The sequence below is a fragment of the Fopius arisanus genome, unplaced genomic scaffold, assembly GCF_000806365.1.
Source record: "Fopius arisanus strain USDA-PBARC FA_bdor unplaced genomic scaffold, ASM80636v1 scaffold00060, whole genome shotgun sequence".
Classification (NCBI taxonomy): Eukaryota; Metazoa; Arthropoda; class Insecta; order Hymenoptera; family Braconidae; genus Fopius; species Fopius arisanus.
The window spans coordinates 561,871-580,908 of record NW_011887799.1 but is presented as its reverse complement, the minus strand read 5'-3'; the positions used below and the strand labels follow the sequence as shown (position 1 = coordinate 580,908).

Genomic DNA, 19,038 nt, shown 5'->3' with positions numbered 1-19,038 from the left:
TCGTAAAAGCTATTAATTCCGTGTTAATTGTACGAAAGTGAGAGGATATATTCATACGTTGCATGTTGTGTCATATTTTACTTGGAAAAGTGTGTTGATAGAGAACGGGGGTGTACGAACTCCACCTGCTTTGCCCCTCTTCTCTCACAACTTCTCCAGAAAGACGTGTTTGTATCTACGTTGAGTTAATTCTGTACGTTATACTTCCGCTTTACTGTGCCAGCTGCGAATTTTTCGACACCACGTGCTGCATTCATGTTTGCATATTTCAATTTGAAAAACAACGATTTTTTGGCGGTCTCGTAGGCTAGGGAATTACGGAATCAATTCACTGATCAAACTATCGAATTTTCTGTGACGAATTGAATTTTTTGAATAATTCATGTTTCATGAATATCTTATTGTCTTCAGGTTAGGACAATACTCGATTATTAAACAATTATTAAAAGAATAGTTATGAATTTAATTCTAGACATGGGGATAATTGATATGGAAAATTTCGCGGAGTTATACAAATTTTTCTAGATGAAATACTTCGGGGTCTTTTGGTTTAGCTTTTTTTCGTTGAATTTAGTGAGAAATTTTCTGACTTTTCGTGTCCCATTGACACTTGAAACCCTCAATACTTCATCTCTTCCAATCTATTTATTTCTTGGGAGTCACGTTCTAGTTATGAAAGGGAATTCACCCTCTGGAGGGCGTCACTGGGGTGAAATTCGTCAGTGTAGCTCCATTGGTGTGCAGAGACACTGAAAAAATAGACGTGGGAGGAATGATAGATGTGGGATGAATTCAGTCATGGGGATTTTGACTGACTTCAGAGCTTCTGGCCATGTCAACCTCTTGCTCATGATTTGCTTTTTTTGCATGATTTGCTGATGATGAGTCATTCCTGAATTGAAACCGAAATATTATGAAGTCTTTCAATGAAGACCATGAAATTACATGTTGAAATGAGAAAATAATTATCGTAACTATATTATTTAATTATCATAGCTCATTTTAATTGTTCACACAATTTTCGCCAATTTCGATATTCTTCATATAGTAGACTGGACAAACTATAAATATAACTTCCCTTTCATTTTTCATTAAAAAATCCGACAGCAGATGGCAAAAAGCGAAATCCCTCGGCATTGGAAATTTTTTATGAAGATCGATCACCCTTGAAATACGAGGGTACAATTTTCGAGGCTTTATCCAACACTTGTTCAGTTGGTTTTCGGTCAATTTATAATCTTGTCGTGAATCATGGTGTAGTTCCCAGAAGTGAGGGGAACGCTCGTGAATATGAATGATTTTCTGGGTGAAAACTGTCGAGTTTGAATCTCCCAAAAGTCGACTCCAACGTATTTATCTCACTCTCGTGCTCCACCAAGCCAATCTTCCCTACACTTTCAGCACTACTTCCAGGGAATGCCGTCAACTTGGAGGTCGTGATGGGGTTTGCCGAGCCAAGCGGAAAGTCACAGTCACTCGTGATATCGCGGCAGGAAGTTGAAGACTGGCGCGAGTGTTGTTGCCTCTTTGGGTGCACATTTATTTATTTTTTTTTCTTTTTTTTTACCGTCTATCGCCCGGGTTTTGTGGCGGTTATGTATGGTAGATAAATAGGAAATTGTCGGTTTTTTTTTATGCGTGACACACGTGGAGGTTCGTATCGTGGTTTCAGAGGAAACTCGTGGCGATAAGAGAAATCAGTCTATTTTTAAAAATACGAGAATAACGTCGAGGAAAAACTGCGTCTGGTAAATTCTCCAAATTCGAAGAACAAAAAAATTAACTGCGCAATTAACAATTTTTTTCCTTTTCTTAATGAAAATATCAAGGGCAACTAATTATTAATTCAATTATCTCCTGATTATCAGCAGAAATCACATTAATACAAACAATTAGATGGGAGAAATAGCCAATGAGATATTAATAAATATAAAAAATAACAAATATTTTCTAATCGTTACGTTCAATAAGCAACTCATGTCTCATTATCTCCCGGGTAATTTCCAAAATGTCGAAATAATCTCGGCGAGTTAACAAAAACACTAGGCACAGAAGCGATATCTTTCCCAAGCACTCGGCAAACTCTCGCCAAATACCAGAAACCCCCTCCCAAAATAATCAAGCCCCCGGAAACTTCCGCAAGACACACATCATTATCACTGAAGATGGAGGGAAACCGGCTGCAACGAATAGTCAACTTCTCCCATGTTATTGCTGATGCAAACGCAGTAGGAATAACATCCACTAGGGTCTCAACACCCACCAAAATGTCCACCAAACTCCCAGCTCCTTTGTTAGTTGTAGAAACATTTCGGGGAATCCCCCGGAGGCCCTCGACCACTGGCTCCCTCTGTCCCTCGACAATATTGTACCAACTGTTGGTGGATGAGAGCTAAATGAACTGATACCAAATGGCAACAGAGGCACAGTTGTTTCCTCTGGTGTTCCTCTCACCCTCATTATCACTGAAATTCTCCTTCGCCTGATATGCCCGCCGGATATAGGTACCCTCGTCATTAATGAGTGCTCAGACGCTGTGTTTCACGTACAGAAACTGGTGAAGGCGGCTGTTGTCGTACGGATATTCATACCTCTGTGCGGCGGAATTTACGGATAGGAGGAATATTGCCTCGGGAGACGACAACAAATGCTACCCTCAGGTAGATGTTCCGGTAGCTCTACAGATTACAGCTTTCGGGGGGATATAACCCGACGTCTTCAGGGACTGGCGTTTAATTAAATTAGTGGTATTTCCACCTTTCGCCAAATATTTTTGATACTGCGCTATTATCACAATCCAATATTGAGGAATATATTAAGATCTCTTAAAGACTTTTTCATTTCTCCATCGAGGGAAATCGTGGGCTCAACGGTTGCCCATATGATACCTCCCCAGAGCATTAACTGCAATTAACGAACACGTGTGTTCACCGGGTAATTTTCGGCCCGGTAAACTTCGGTAATTACCTAATTACTCGACTACGGTTTATCGCAGTTGTACCTGGCGTCGGTTGTTTCCGGGGTTCACAAAAAAGAGATATCCGAGGATGAGCTTGAGAGGCTCTTTCTTGTGGACAATGTCTTCTTCTCGGATATTCAATTATATCAATGTCTCGGTGTTCGGTATCACAGGGAGAGTAAAAACAAACTGTCATATGGGTTCGACTGCCTCGGAACAATCCGGTGTCTATTACACCGGAAGTCTCACCCGACCGGTCGCTTCCGTTAATCGAGATATCGTGTTCGCCAATCGATCCATCCGAAGGGGATATTTAACAAACTTTTTCAATTACTTCGTTGGGTAAAAACCCCTGAAATTTCACCCTTCAACGACCACTGCCGGTGAGAAGTCCGGAAATTACACTTTTTTCGCTTACGAATCATTCACGTTAATTAGTTGACATTCGGTTGAAAATTATAAGGCATTTTTATTTGATTTAAAAAAGTTTTGATGAATATGTGGACAACGGGTATGAATCTATTCTGTGGTTTTCTGGGTAAATTCTGGGTTTTTTTTCGGAATATTTTGCAAGATTAAAATATATCCGCGTGGAATTCCCTCGGGGAAATTCCTCCACGTGGTCTTGCCACTTTCGTATCATCAATTATCATGAGAATACTGCGGTGAGAATTGTCGACTGCATCCCAGTCCCCATTGAGTTTATAACAGCCTCATTTGACGCCGTTAAATGCACGTCTGTGGTACATACATCATCAAATAAATTTGCCGCTTGATGCATTGCTTTCGTATTTATTTTTCCACTTATTTACATCATCGTTCGTCTCTCAACCGTGAAAAAAAAAATGATTGAGTCGCTGGAAAAATTGTGCCTGGGGATTATTTACGACTCTATCTCCTCCGTTAATTGCCTTCAGTTGGGCACAATTTAATACCGTTGTAATTGATATTTATTGTTGCTATAAATCAATAATTCTCACGTGATGACATCTATCTCGATTCGCCTAAATTCATTGTTAAATCCTTTAAAAGATCATATTTATTTATTTATTTATTTATTTGTTGCAGGTGAGTTTCTTCGTGATCCGACACTGAAGAGCTTGACGTATTTAAACATCAAATTGACACACGTACAGAAATACAGTACATACATAACAATAATAAACACGAGGGAGTGGAAAGTTGGTGGAGGAGTTTGTTGAAAAAGGTAAGATTTGATGAGGGAATCGCTCATTAATCATGGAATTAATTACGATAGTCTGTTATCGGTTTTGTGGAGTTGACAGGTATCGTAAAACGTTGCGTGCTGACTTTTGCGGAAGTTGGGGATTTTCACTCCGGGAATTTATTAATCTTAGCGGTTGTGACCTCAAATGGGTTGAGCCTCTGGAGGGATGTAAAAGCTTTTGCCGTTTGTCGTGGGGGTATGGGTTTTTGCGGGAATACAATTGCATATTCCTTCCGCGAGGGGAATTCCTCTCAAAGGAAAATTGCATTCTATTTTTCCAGCGCTCGTTTTAATTTTATTATCCTTCAAGAGCTTCCGCATCTTTCACTGAGAGTACTATTACATTTTCGGTAATATTTTATTTAGTGGGAATAATTTTTAGGATTGTCCGCATTTTACAACTATTTTTTGTTCAATTCAATTGTATTTCCCGCGAAATTTTCGCAGTCATTTTTCATCGACGTATCAAGTCAAAAAATTCCTTTGATAGAAATAAACTTTCCGTCACAGGAGAGCATAATTTCTCCACCAAAAATTTTCTACCGCTTTATTTTTAGCGTCAACCGGGGCTTTTGCCCTGGGGTAATTCCGCGTTAATTAAAAACAAATGTCTGGAAATTTGATAGACCGCGGTAAATGAGCTGTGACCATCAAAGAGTGCAACAAAACTGTAAAAAAATACCCAGATACCGTTTTTGGAAGGGAATCGGCGCCTAGTTTGTATCGAAAATATTTAATTGTACTTCCAGTTATTTAATCATCATGGGGGAATTCGGATTTAATTTTTGAGGGACGAGGGATAAAATTATTCAGGTGCTTTGATCACGGGTGTGGTTGACGTGGTGCCAATTAATTCTGAAACTAACTCAGGCAAACTCGCAGACGCGCTTATCGCCTTGGGGACACGGGGTTTGGGTGGTTTGAGGGGGAGGGGGAGGGGGAGGGAGGTGGAAAATGCATGTGGATATGTGCGGCAAAATTAATCGTTGTCTCGTGTGCAGCGGTGGTGCACTTTGCGGCATCGCCCCAAGGTGGTACTTCGATTTATATCACGTGGGGCTGAACTCCATTCCTTTTTGCGCGTTATATTATCACGAGATTGGGAAAATGAGCTTTAATCTACCATGAATTTGCCACCCCTTCACGAAACTTCCACCGGATTTACCCCAGAATAATTCTAAATCGGTTGACAGACTTTTTCTTGCCTCTAAAGTAATTGGTTTTGGATTAATTCTCGCGTTATAGAGAGATTGAGATTCGAGAAGTTTCGGTTATCTTCGGATTTGAAACGCGTGGGAATTGCGTGGAGATAATTAAAGTTCTCGTTCTTTTCAATGAGGCACTCCATAAAATTTCATTGCACTCTCTTCCCCTCTCTAGTCATAAAAAATCCCGAACTCACACCCATAAATTGCCAATGTAATTTCGAAAATACTGGCTGAGCAGTAAAATACATTAGAATGCTAAATGAAAATCTCTCCAATGCTACCCTCAGAAAACTTTATGACGTGAATTAAAAACGTCAGGTTTAATTTATCGTTAATTAAACTGTTGGGGATTAAGGGGAAAATGAGAATTTAAGCGGGAAGCCTGTAGTAGATAAGAAAATTCAAAAGAAGACGGATGGAGTTTTTGGGTGGAAGAGGAGGATATGGAGGAGGAGGAATTTGTAGTTGAAACGAATTAAGGTGGGGTAAAGTACATTCTTGAAATTTTCCCTACCGTTGAAATGAAAACTAGGGGGATATTTGTCTCCGTTGGGCGGTAATTACGTGACCAATTTACTCGGGGGAATATCTTAACTCTAGTTGCTTTCAGGGAAAAACAAGTGGTCTTGTGAGGCTTTGGGGTTTGGTATTGTGGACAGGTTTCGACAGATTGTTTTGATGGGAAGAAGAGCTGGATCTTCTGAAACTATCCTACAATCTTCATTCAGGCTTCCAACAGCAAATAATTCACAAGCAAGAACCATTTGTGGGAAACAATCAGACAAATAAACAGAGAGCCATTTTTTTCGGAAAATCTGTCTTCGAAATCTACCACCGACATCTGTAAATTAACCCTCGAATATTTAATGTTACTCTGGGGAATGGGAAAAATTGGAGGCTTTTCAAGTGAATTATTTTCCCCGGGCTGGGAATAATATCCGATGTCAGTCATACTTCATGCCCCACACAAACTAGCGTGCAGAGCTCTCCAAACTGACCAGTCTATCCTCCCATTTTCACCCTCTCACCCACGAATTTTATCTCCTCTTGCATCCTCCACTGTTCACCACTGGACAGAATACCAGCATCATCGCCACAGCTGCAGGCTTCTTGAATCAAACTCCCTTTACTCCTCAATCATAAAATTCTCCGGATTTTTCATACCAAAACACGAACGCGAGAAAATTGTTTTCGTGGGAAATTGCACGAAAATTTGTTTTCTATAAAACTGTTATGTTTCATGCTTGGGCTTGCTGATAACCATCTGCAAAGGAGCTAGTGTGTACCGCAGTGTATAGTACACTGTATACTCTTCCTCCCTCTCCTTACTCTCTTGGTTAAATCTTTTTCACGTGTTATTCCAAGGCTGACGTTGAATTTCCCACGCATTCAACCGTCGCACCAAGAAATTCTTCCGGGGCATTCTACCAACTGTTATTATTATCGTGAGTTCGTATATTCTTTTACGCACTCGATTATCCTTATATTCTCTCACTCTTTTTCATCCGTCCGTCTCGAAATTGAAGAAAAAGGATTTACGAAGAGAAAAAATTTATGATCCTTGAAAAATTAGAATTCGCCTGAATTTCCAGTGAGACCTGCCATTTGAGAAGCGCCTCGGGCGTAAAAAGAGACTAAAATGTACGGGAAATATTTGTGGTTTCGAAAATCTGTGTTTCAGAAAAACTTGTTCACTTCGGAGTAACAGGATGGAACGACTTGAATGCAATTCGAAGAGGATAAGTAATTTTAATAGTCGTTTAAAGATGTGAGGTGGCGTACCGCCATCTTATTTAAGCCTCCCTGCACCGCAAGGGCTGTCGAAGATGGCGATGCTCCACCTCACATTTTTAAATGGTTCTAAAAATTTCTTATCGCCTTCAAATCTCTTCCACATTGCTTTACCTTATTCCTACGAAATGAACTATTTTTTTGAACCATCATTCACCTCCTTTGTCTGTAATTTGGCTGAGATATTAGTCGAGTGAAGTTTTTCTCTTGATAATCCATGATTTTTTCTTCACTTCACAACCCGCCTATTCTCCACATAAACTGCTGAACAACTCCTCCCCGCTCCTCATTTATTCCTTCCTTTTGTGTTATTTATTTTTAAATCCGGAAAGGCGCGTGAGGCGTCAGTGAGTCTCTTGGGTCGTACGAGACAGACGCTTGATTGCAATGTTGTGGGATATATACTTGCTACAATGAGGCGTCACCGAGAGCTGGAGGTAGTGGAAGGGGAGAATAATGAGGGTGGTTTGAGAGGGGCACGATTGTGGGGATATCCTTGATACTACCATCGCGTGTACAAATCTATCGGGGGGGGGGGGGGGCTTTTTGAGGGTGAATTCAAGGGAGACATCGTCTACACGAGAGACAAACCATCATCTCGATTTTTTTCTGTCATTTTTCATATTAACGACGAATTCACGTGGATCGGGCCAATATCACCAAATATCCGTCCTTTTAATATTATTTTAATCCGTCCAATAAATATTCTGGGGATTCTCTCTCCGTTGATTCGACAGACATTGTTGAGTATTAGTTTCAAATATTAATTACCGAATTAAAACAACGAATAATTATCTGTAATGAAGGAATTGCTGGAAATGGCAGTTGTAATTGATAAATGTGAATAATTTGAGCTGTTTTAATAGTCAGCATAATTTCACTGGACTTTATAATGCGTGCAAATGAGGATCGTTGAAGGGGGGGTGGGGGTGGGGTACTATTCTGGAAAATTCAAATAGCATTGAGTCTACTTGCGTTCAATGTGTCCATTGCTCCCCGCGGGGGATTATTACGACGCTTACGTGTACGTTTCATATATTGTGCATGCACGAGTGCAGATTCTCCTGCATAAATTAACTCTGACACTCGCGGTGCATAATGCAACCGTGTGCCAACTGCTGTATTGTTGGTATTTGTTTGTGTCACTCGGTGCACATATGAAAAATAAAAATGGCTTTTGTTATACAGACATTATGCTTTTATTTAGAAAAAATTATTTGACATTTGCATACTATTTCTGGGGATTTTACACGGAAATTTACACCGGGAGAATAAATTTCTCATTTTTTCGGGACAATAGGGCACTGCTATCAGTTCAAATGCAACCATTCCGGGTTTCAGTTCGAGGGTATTGGTTTTTTAATAGTCTCGAAATTGTAGTTTAGCTATTGTTCGGGTGGACAATTATTGCTGTGAATAATGGACATGAGAGGCTAATGGAAAATTCATAATTGTATCAACTTCAAAAGAACGAGCGTGTAGAGTAACTCAATTCATGTTATACACGAAAACAAATGTAAGTGAAAAACAAACAAATCAATGAATTCCGTAAACGTCAGAAATAAAACAATTATTGCGCAGGAAGTGACACTTGAGGTGTGAGTTTAAAAATGCGTGTTTATTCATAAACGTCAATTGCGAAATGGGGAGTACACGGATGTAAACAATTCTAGGGCCGATGTAAAGTGTTCTAGTGATACGCGATCTCCGGATGAATTTGCAGAATCATTATTTGAAACAGTCACAAACCGTACCAAATACTCCAATATATATTCATTTTCACATGTATACCTTTTGGGTATTTACATTTTGTTGACTTCTCGATTCGATGATTCCGAAACAAGTGAAATGGTGCACCATAACACGAGTCAAATATCTCATTTCTCCTTCTGACTTCGTCGGAGTTGATATATTATATATTATATATATTATGTAATACATGCAATACTCTAATAATTTCTAAAAATAATAATCGATTTTTTCTACGACTATTTTAAGTCCAAGTTTAATCGATCTCGATTTCCTTTCAACGCAACAACTCGATGGTCTCAAAAATCTTTTTTAGGATAAGAACAATTCTCCGAGTGGAATATTTCCAGTAACTCGATGGTACCTGTCAATACCCCGACAATTTCATTGGATGGAGGGTGGGGGGGGCTGTATTGGGGGTGGTATAGGATAAAAATAAAGTAGTGTGATCACGAAATGTTGGAGAAATTTAACCGTGATGTGGGGCGTCACACGCGACGTCTTCCGATATGGCAGGAAGTTGAGTTCTCCTTTTTCGGTTTCTTTTTTTTTTATTCCCCTCCACTTGTTCCATCTCTCTCCCGTGTGAGAGGAAAAAAAAAACGAGAGTTGTAATTTTGTTTAGTGTCTGCACGACAAGTCGATCCACATCGATTTTTATTTTGCCGTTTGAATAATTGATGCTCGGCCGGATAAAATTGGAATCAGAGTAATTCGATTTATCGCTTACTAGACCAAGGGGCCAGTAGATTTAATTTATTTTTTCATTATTACTTTGAACCAATTTCAATCAATTACTCAATTACTCAATGGTAATTCTCGTTTAAGCCATGGAAATCGTTGTAGGGAAGTTTTTTCAGGGGTGGGTGGTGGGTAAGGGGTGGTGGAGCAGTGGAGATTTTAAAGGGCTTGTGAGGTATTCAGAAAGTTTCGAGATGTTGCATAAAACAAAACGTATCAGTACGCAGGGGGTGGCAGACGGTTTTGGAGAAGCTTTTGCGACACTCTGCATTCAGGAGGGGGTGGAAAGTGGGTGGGATGCGCAACGTTGGACTAGTGCGGTGGTGGCTGATGTATACAGAATGGGGGAACAATGAAAATTTATGAGATGTATCAAGTATTCCTGTCTGCATGGTGTACACTTCTCGTTGAAAACTTGTAGGTGGACACCCACAGGCAAACCATGAATATTCCTACGAGTGATGAAAAAACATTGGCATGGGGGGGTGAAATAAAATTTTTTACGAGCCATTCAGTCATATCTTGCGGATTACTTTGGTATTTGGATTCTGATTTCGGATAATAACTCTTAAATCTACTTAATTCATTTGTCAAAAAGTCAGAAATTTCACGAACAATTAGCGAAGAAATCATTATTTATTGATTAATCGTTGAATAGTCGAGTCCTCACTGGCATTGGATGGGAGAAATTGATCTATTAGTCAAGTTTTTTTTAGTCACTGCCAATTGATGATAATTGCATAAATGAGTAAAATTGATCAAAGCCATTGGATATTGCCGAGAGATTGATCTGAAGAGGGTCGACTATCAAGTGACAAACCGGAAGCCAACACGGCGATGCCACCGATGACGTCCTCGGGGCTGATTGGCAATAATTGGAAACGAAATTCCCGGGTGGACTCTGTGCAACAGCACAATCCTCTCTCAGGTCAGGGTATAACGCTTGTAAATAATTATTCATCCACGCGGGATGGTAAAATCCCACTCGACCTGGCCCACAAAATCGATTTGCGACGGACACTTCTCTCCCGTACAACTCCTCATTCCTCAAAATTTTTAAAAATCCATTTTAATATGAGGGAAAAGACGGAAAAACATGAAAAGACCGAATTGGGTCGAGTGAAGCTAACATTTAGCTAATAGAATTTAACCAAAAAAAAAAACGCAATCATTCCGTGCAGTTGTGGCGGTTCCGATGATTAATGGGAAGTCATAAAAACTATTTCTATTTCCATCTGTCATTCCCTTTTTGTCTACTATATTATAACTCTCGGAGGGGCTTCGAGATGACGTGATCGAGGGGAAAAGTTGTGATATAGCGGGGAAAAATGGGGGAGGGAATGAGCGGTGGTAATTTGGCAATTTGTATGCCGTTTCGGTGGCCAAGTGTGGATCGTAAAGTACGATATAAGTACCAAAGCACCAACCACACCAGACACCATCACACTGATGTTAATACACTTTGACAAAAGCCCCGTAACCTCTTGCCACTGCACTCCTTGTGCCGTTTAATTAAAACAAATTGCTTGCGTCAGCGGCGACAACGAATTATTCGCGAAAATGAACTGTTGGGTTCTCAGGCTTTTTTTCATTTTTTTTTTCCTTCTTCTTGAGTTGTGATGCGAGATTTTCCCGCAAGCCACAGGAATTTCACGTGAATTATGAAGGATCACGAGCGACGTGGAGGAAAATTGAAAAATACCGCTGATGTAAAGTGGGTAAAACGCTACAAATTCGAGAATTTATTGTCCAGAGAACGAGTCGAGTGGCATTTGCGATTTATCGACTGCTCTTGTTTATTTTTTATTTTACGGAGTTAATTATTAATTGTGCCAGACTCCTGCGAGTGAATGGATTCCCTGGAATTATTCACGAATTTGTGGGATAACCTTGACGCGTGCCAACTTTCCCCTCCGACAATTACCAATTCCGATTATCGATTTACCCTTGCGAGATATTTAGATAACATTTTGTAGTTTCATATGTCATTGTAAAATGCTCGTAATTGGGCGGTAATTAGTCGTTCTTCCATTGACAACTCGACTGCAAATTGCGAAATTTATTTCAACAATTGTTTGTTTACTGAAAGTTATTACCAAATCGCTCCTAAAATTACATTTTTTCCTCAACATCAGCCAATTTTTCCCTATTTTCCCTCATATGCTCAAGAGAGTTGTTAATTGCTCCCCCAGAACTCCAACCAAGTCTTAATTTAACTTCCGGCTACGACTGCTCGTCACGTACAATCACGGGTGACTAAACCCGAGGATTAATTCGCACTCATTAAGCCTCAATGACGTAATCGCACATGCGAAAGCGGTGCGAAAAAATTCTCGCCACTTTAAAATCTTGAAAAAAACATTGGTATTCAAATAATCTAAACAATTTTAATCCGTCCCATTAAAATTTGTACCAAATTAATTGTAATTTCCCTCTGGACTCGGCCCATTTTTTGGGTCAGAAAATCGAGAAAATTTGACATTTTATTTAATCAATTGAATTATATACTACTTTTTCCTCGCAAATTCCCTTCCGGGGTTATTTCTCCCTTCCAAATGGAAAAACCCATCAAAACCCGGGAAAATTTATCACCCCAGCGGCACGCGAAGGTTATCACACTCCTCAATATCAAATTACCCCGGGGTTCAATGACACTCTCCAACATTTCTCTACATTTTAATGAAAAACTATTCAACCAGGAAATTGAATTTAATCCCAATCTCGCATGAAGCGTTTTACCCTCAATTTTCCATTCCCCCAAAACGTCAAAAACTTTTTAATATTCTCCCCCTCTCTTCTCAAATTAATAGTGAAAAAAAGATTTGAAAAAAAAAAAATCCCCACCGGATTATTCGAGAATTCACGAGTGAAGAATAATCAGATTATCTTCCCCGGAGGATCAGAGGCGGAAAAAAAATGTTAAAAAAAGGAGAAAAATAAATGCAATTTTCTCGACGATGAAATCTGATTTCTGGCGCGAGAGATAGCGAAAAATTTTCCATGAGACTATTTTTCTCTCTTCGTTTTTATCGATTGCGATGTGGCGACACGGTGTTAACAGAGAAAAAGAGAGAGGACGAGGAACTCTTCCTGTGACACTCCCCATCGGCGATCTCAAATTACCTTCACTACCCTCTTTTATTATATTTTTTTCCCCCTCAAGGGGAGTAGGTGAGAATAAAGGGCTAAAAATAAATGGGGGATTATTTCTTTGTTCATGGAATTAAACATTGGATCGGCGAAAACCTGATACTGGGGCCACCCACATCAGGTGCTCTTTACATGTGGGTAAACTCACAATGGGATCTCACATCATCTTTAAGGGCTTGTATTACTTTTTTCGTTAGTACCTGATACAATAGACAAGAAAGAAAAATACTCAAACATTCGCCATCGAACAGTTGCCTCAAATTACGTGAGTTTTCCCAAAATATCTCGAAGTCCAATAAACCTATCGAAATTTTTGTTGATACCTTTTTTGTAGCGATTTTCTAGATCTCGAAAAAAGGTCCTGTGGAAGATTTTAGTGTTTTTACTAGATTCAGAGATATTCGGCGAAAACTGACTTTGAGGAAATTAGGTGCTATTGGTTTTGGTATTGGGTTGATTACTTGATTAATTAGTGGCTTAATTAAGTTCAATAACAACGGGGGAACAATTTAATGGGAATATGGTCACCTTTATTAGATACTTGGTACTTTTTTTTTAGTACCAAGGTAAAAATTCCGCGATCCGGAATTTTAATGGAAATTTCTGTCCTTCGAAATCTCAACATCTTGTGCTTCTCCTTGCACTCGCAATAATCGTTAAGACGCCACAGGTGTTCGCCAAAGCGATCATTTTACCACGGTTCCAACTCATTCAATCACCACTATTATTCCAATAATCTCTCCGATAACCGCAAGCAACTAATTAAAATTGACCCGAGATAATTGAACAAAACAGCCTGGGAATCCCCTAAATCCGTGGTGAAAAAAAATCATCAAAAATGAGAACAAAGTGGAATCAACAATCGAGATCGATCTATCCCACGGAAGGGTATTCTCAACCGTTAAAAAAAAATAACTATAAAAGTTAAACAAATTTAACTCATGTCTCACGCGCACATCGGAACAAAGGAATCCTGGGAAGTCCGGGTTAACGCTGTGGTCGCGTGAGAATCTCAAACTCCTTCGTCACACTTCAAGACCATAATTTTTGCGAGTGAATATTTTTTTTCCCCTCTCTAATAGCGAAAAGTACGGGGAAATAACGGTCATACTTCGAGGGCTGAGTCACTCTGCCGACTCGCCCAAGCGGTCAAACGGTGTTTGAACTTGGAGGGAACCAACAGAATGACTCATCGATTACTTCCGTCATCACGAACTGAAATAATTAACCTAGACACTGAATTCACTGAAAAAAACTGCGATTTAATAGGCAAAATAGGTGAACTGCGGAAACACTCAACAGGTCCAACCGATTTATAACGATTTTCCGTGTCTTACGACTTTCTCGATTTATTTCCGCTATATTTCCTTGTTTCTTCTGTGCCGTCCACACGCGCAATCGGTTGATCATTTTTCCCGTTTTCACGACGATTTCTTCATTTTCCGCAAATTTCGCCGATTTTTTTGATTTTCGCGATCCTGCGGCCGCCGATATCTCACCACTGGCGGAGTGAAATTCCGTCATTTTTATTGCATTTCCAAGATCTATTTCCAAGCTCGAAAATGATGCTTGACTCGTGAAAATCGCATCGTCCGGTCAGTAGAATCGACCGTTGGAGTCGGCCTCACCCCATTATCCCTCGTATAACCGAAAGTTTTTCCATTTATTTCAAGGGCACAATGACACCCGCTCGGGCGGAAATTCCTCGGGAATTGTTGTGAAATATCAGCCAAATATCCGGCGCTACTTGTCGCGAGGTAGAGGGTTTTGCCGATGTAGAGGGGCGTGGGAAGCGGAAGCGAGTCGAGGAATCGATACCCGCCTGACTTCGATTAGCAGCGCTCGTCCGGATGGTGACCTTCCGTCGGCGTGGTTCACCGGGTACAGTGACCTCTCTCGGTACATCAGCACTAACCAACACTATCCTATACTCTCTCTCATTCTATTTCATTCTCGTTCAATTACTATTGCACCCCCCCTCCCGCTGTGCGCAATGATTATAATAATTATAATACCAGCGATTGGAGAAAAAAAAAGGCCGCCAAATGGTCGCAAGTCTTTCCGTTTTCTCGATTTTCCTATAAATTCTGTACTCTTCTCTAATTTTTACGAATCTCACGGAATGCAAAAAAAAATCGGCGCCTTTCACCGATTTTTACGATTTTTTAGTTTCTTTAAACTTTTGAAAACCGCAATTTCCACGAGAATTACAAAATTTCAGTGGAAACAGCGAATCCTCAGTGAAAATTAAAATATGTCTGCCGAAAGCTCCCGGAAAGCTGCAATTTTCCTCAGAATTATTTTATTTTGCACCGCGGCGCTGACGAACAAGTTTTTTAACAATTTATTTTTCCTATGATCTTTCCGGTGAGATGAAAATACGGGGTCACAGCATTGCGAAAAACTCAGAGGAAAAGTAAAAATCTGAGGGAGAGGTTAATCCTCGGTTTTTGCTGTTTCGTGCTGTCACAGTCACGCTCCTTTGCGCACATCACAGATAATTGAGTCCATTTATCATATTTCAATTATTTTTTCTAATCCTCCAATTGCTTCATTTTCTTATTGTCGGGCAATTGGTGCACTTGGCCTTGAACTAGAAAAGTCAACTCGCGGAATTCACTCCACCGCTTCAGGGACTTAAACCGCTGATTTTTCGGTCGGGAAAATCACTTTTCTTTAATTTTAATTTTCTTAATTTTATTCTGAAGCAACAGTTGATTTCGAATATATTCCCCTGGTACATCATAATGAATTCGTTCAAATGTAACGTCGATGTAAGGCGATATAAAAATGAAAAACGAAATTAGCATAGGATTTAATGGAATTCTCTCTCCTATCGTGTTGAGGAAATTATAACCGAGAGATGACATGAGACCGGAATTTTCCATCGTAATATATTTTGGCATCCCGTGGTTATATCGATCGTGTGGCAGCTGGTCGTCTCGTTATAACTACCCTTTCGCTTTCCACTCATTCCTCCCTTTTACACACGGTAATATCTGAGGGCTGGCCCTATGTATTCACCCCCGTACACTATTTACCCGATGGTTTCATCCCCATTGGTGTATCACACAACACAACTAGCCCGCCACATTTATCGATTTAATTACACCAACTGTCTCTTGATGCCCCAGCAACAGCCGTTTTACCTCCAAGGTACACCAACTATTTATTCAAAAAGTTCCATTGATAATTTTCTGTTTTAATTAACGCGGTGAATGGCCATGGGATTAATAGAATTGAGAGTGAGGGGATAGATTTAAATATGATGATGTGGTTGGACTCATTGAATTAATGAACATCGAGATTAAATGATTTAATTAAAGTCGAATTGAGAATATATTGATTGGTATGCGCCAGTTCGGAAAAGCTCCGGTGAAATTTCTGGGGAGCTTTAGGCGGTTTCAATATACCCTCCAATCACCGCTCCTGTTGTAATGACTCCGATGATTGTCGCACTGACTCCTATTGATTTTACCCACCGATGTTCACCAGTCAGCCAATCCGATTTATCTCGAAAATTATCGATCTCACCGGGAAATTTTACATGATTTCTTCGGAGGCCATTGAATTTCCGGTTGAAATGATCTTTTCAGAGTTTCGCGTGAAATCGGTATTCGATCATTTTTTAAATTCAGGGAGTTTATCGATTTCATTATCTCCATTGCAAATTCAATTTGTAACTAATTCAGAAAAATTCTATCCCTTCCCCTCCGGCCATTTCAACCGAAACGAATCATTTTGATTCTCATCCCTCAGTTTGTTCCCGAAAAACTCGAATTCCTGGGACTGAAAATCATCAATACCAGCGATTGGTACCCCCCAAAAAAGTAAAAAAAAAACGCAAACAATTCGTCCCCACAAAGGAAAAAAACCAAAAATACTGGGATAAATTCTGCGTGGAAGGGCGATGCACCGTTGAATTTCCAACATCCATAAATGTCCGGAGGGGTGGCGAGAAGGAGGGGGGAGTGGTAGAGCACACGGTTGTACAGAGAAATCCACCCCCCGTTTCAAGCCAACGTCGCGCCAACACAGTCGCCGGTTCCAACCCTCATTCACCCCCCTTTTATAAAATCCCCACACACACATTACGAAATTGTATAACCCCTGACGGCTGTTGCGCCGGGGGGTGGCCGACAGTCGGTCGATGCGGCGTTGCCAGGGCAACCAGACGCGTCGTTTCGTTACCAACGGGGGGGTCTGCATTTCACCCGAAAAGGGGAGAATTGCCGAGATGAACACTACCTCTCCTCTCCCCACCCTTTCTCCCTCTCTGTCTGTCTCACATCTGTCTCACTTCCCCTTGGAGTTTTACGGAAGGCTACGGAGAGGGGACTCCCCTATTTTCCCTCGTTCCCCTTGTCTGGCCCCCAACTGTTCCCGTCTGCAATTCCAACCGAAAATCGAATCTGCCCCTGGCAAAAGGTTAGGGTCCAGATGTATCAACGTTTGCTATTCAGTTTCAAGGTTTCCAAGGTCGACGGCAATGTCGGGGGTGAATTTGTCATTTTTCGGGGGTCATGGTCGGGGTATATTAAAATTTGTGTAATATCCGCGGATTCCGTTTATTTATGAAATTTTATAAAAATATATTAAATAAGGCCTAAGGCCTAAGATATATTTTTGTAAGAGTGATTTTTTTTACATTTTCGTAGATGAAAATTTTCCATTATCTGCAGAATTCTTTTATCTTCATTTTTTAATGTTTATTTCCGATAGAAAAAATTCCTTTTTCAGAATGCAATATATTTTTTCATTGATTTCACAACCTGTGGGTTGGAAAGCCAGAGATTTTGGACTTCGTCGGAGAAGTTTTAGTATTTTATCTTCATCTGTGACATCTCGGAAAATTTCCCGGTATCCAATGACGTAATTTCTCTCCCCCAGTCTCATTTGTCAGATATTCATGGAAATGAGGGGCCGAGTTATTTTCCATCAGTTGATTGTCGAGATTGCGGTAATTAGAGTTCAATCATGTAACCCTCGAGAGGAGGGAGAATTTTTTTACTATCCAGAAAAGATTAAGCCCTTGCCGAGCGATGGAGCGTGAAATTTCATATCTCGGAAGGTCAGCCTTGGACAAAAACCACGAGGAGGGAGATCAATATTTCTAACTGGATAGAAACCCTCGTAAATAAGGGTCAAAGGAATCTATTACGTCAATTTAGGTCAACTCCGTTGATTATCTTCTAGATGAGCCTGGAATTATGATGCCAAGAAAAAAAAAATGGGAGGAAAATGGAAATTTATGGGCGGTGGAATTCTCACATGACCATAATCACGAGCTTTTGAGCTCGATCGACCATCAAAAGTCCCGAGTGAAAATGCGACAGAATCGCTTGACCTTCGACACTCCATAAACTTTAAACTCGAGAGTAAAAAATGGAAAGTCACGATGAAAGTTGGCCTTTGTATCTTTACAGTAGTGGTAAAAAAATGCATAAAAAGTTAAAGTTGATCGAAAAACTCCGTGGAAAATCAACTCCATCGCTTTGTGATACTCCAATATTTTCCCGATTTTTCCACACTTATTCTCACTTGAAAATTCAAGAATATCTTATATCACTAATTTTCACGGCACAATTCCCAGCCATCCAATTTTCCTGAATTTTCCCAGTATAAAAATCCCAATCATCCCTTAAAAGCACGTTCTCCAATATTTTCAATCCAATTTATTCTGAAAAATCATCTATATTTAATTAAAAAATTGCCAGATAAACGGACAAACCCATCGTTTATTTTTTTTTCCAATGAATTTTCCCGAACAAAAAAAAAACCAATGAATCAAAACAGCCTAGAGCGTCGGAGAACTATTCGACAACTATTCCCACAATTCCAATCATAAATATCAGCTCTCATGCACCTTGTCAAGGTCACAATGATGGAGCAAATATGGTTACCAAGTGTTGTGTTCACATACATGGGGCATATGTATTATGTACTTGGGAAGTACATCGAGAGTCTGTGACCGACCCCTTGTATCGCGCACAGTTGCGGATATGGAATGGAGGGGAAGTGGCAGAGTGAGGGGGTGGCACACAGAGGGGGAGGGTACAGAGAGACAGAAACAATGAGAGAATGAGACAGACTTATCCCACTATAATACCGTGATCGATCGAATCTAGAAGAGGGGGCTGCACGCACTCCTGCACTGCCACCAAGTAGAAAACACTGTCATTGGTTACGACGTGGAAAATATTATTGCTCAT

The 19,038-nt window shown here is 40.2% G+C and overlaps 1 protein-coding gene across 2 annotated transcripts in view; it reads left to right on the top strand.

Moving 5' to 3' along the window:
• The window catches only part of brat (brain tumor), a 39,520-nt gene that overhangs the window by 11,848 nt on the left and 8,634 nt on the right, over positions 1 to 19,038 (top strand). The window contains exon 2 of one of the 2 annotated variants that reach the window (XM_011308560.1): positions 4,028 to 4,166. The exons of the other annotated variant lie outside the window; for it this stretch is intronic. The gene's annotated coding sequence lies outside the window, so the exon portion shown is untranslated. The remainder of the gene's footprint in view (positions 1 to 4,027; positions 4,167 to 19,038) is intronic. 2 annotated transcript variants of the gene reach the window in all.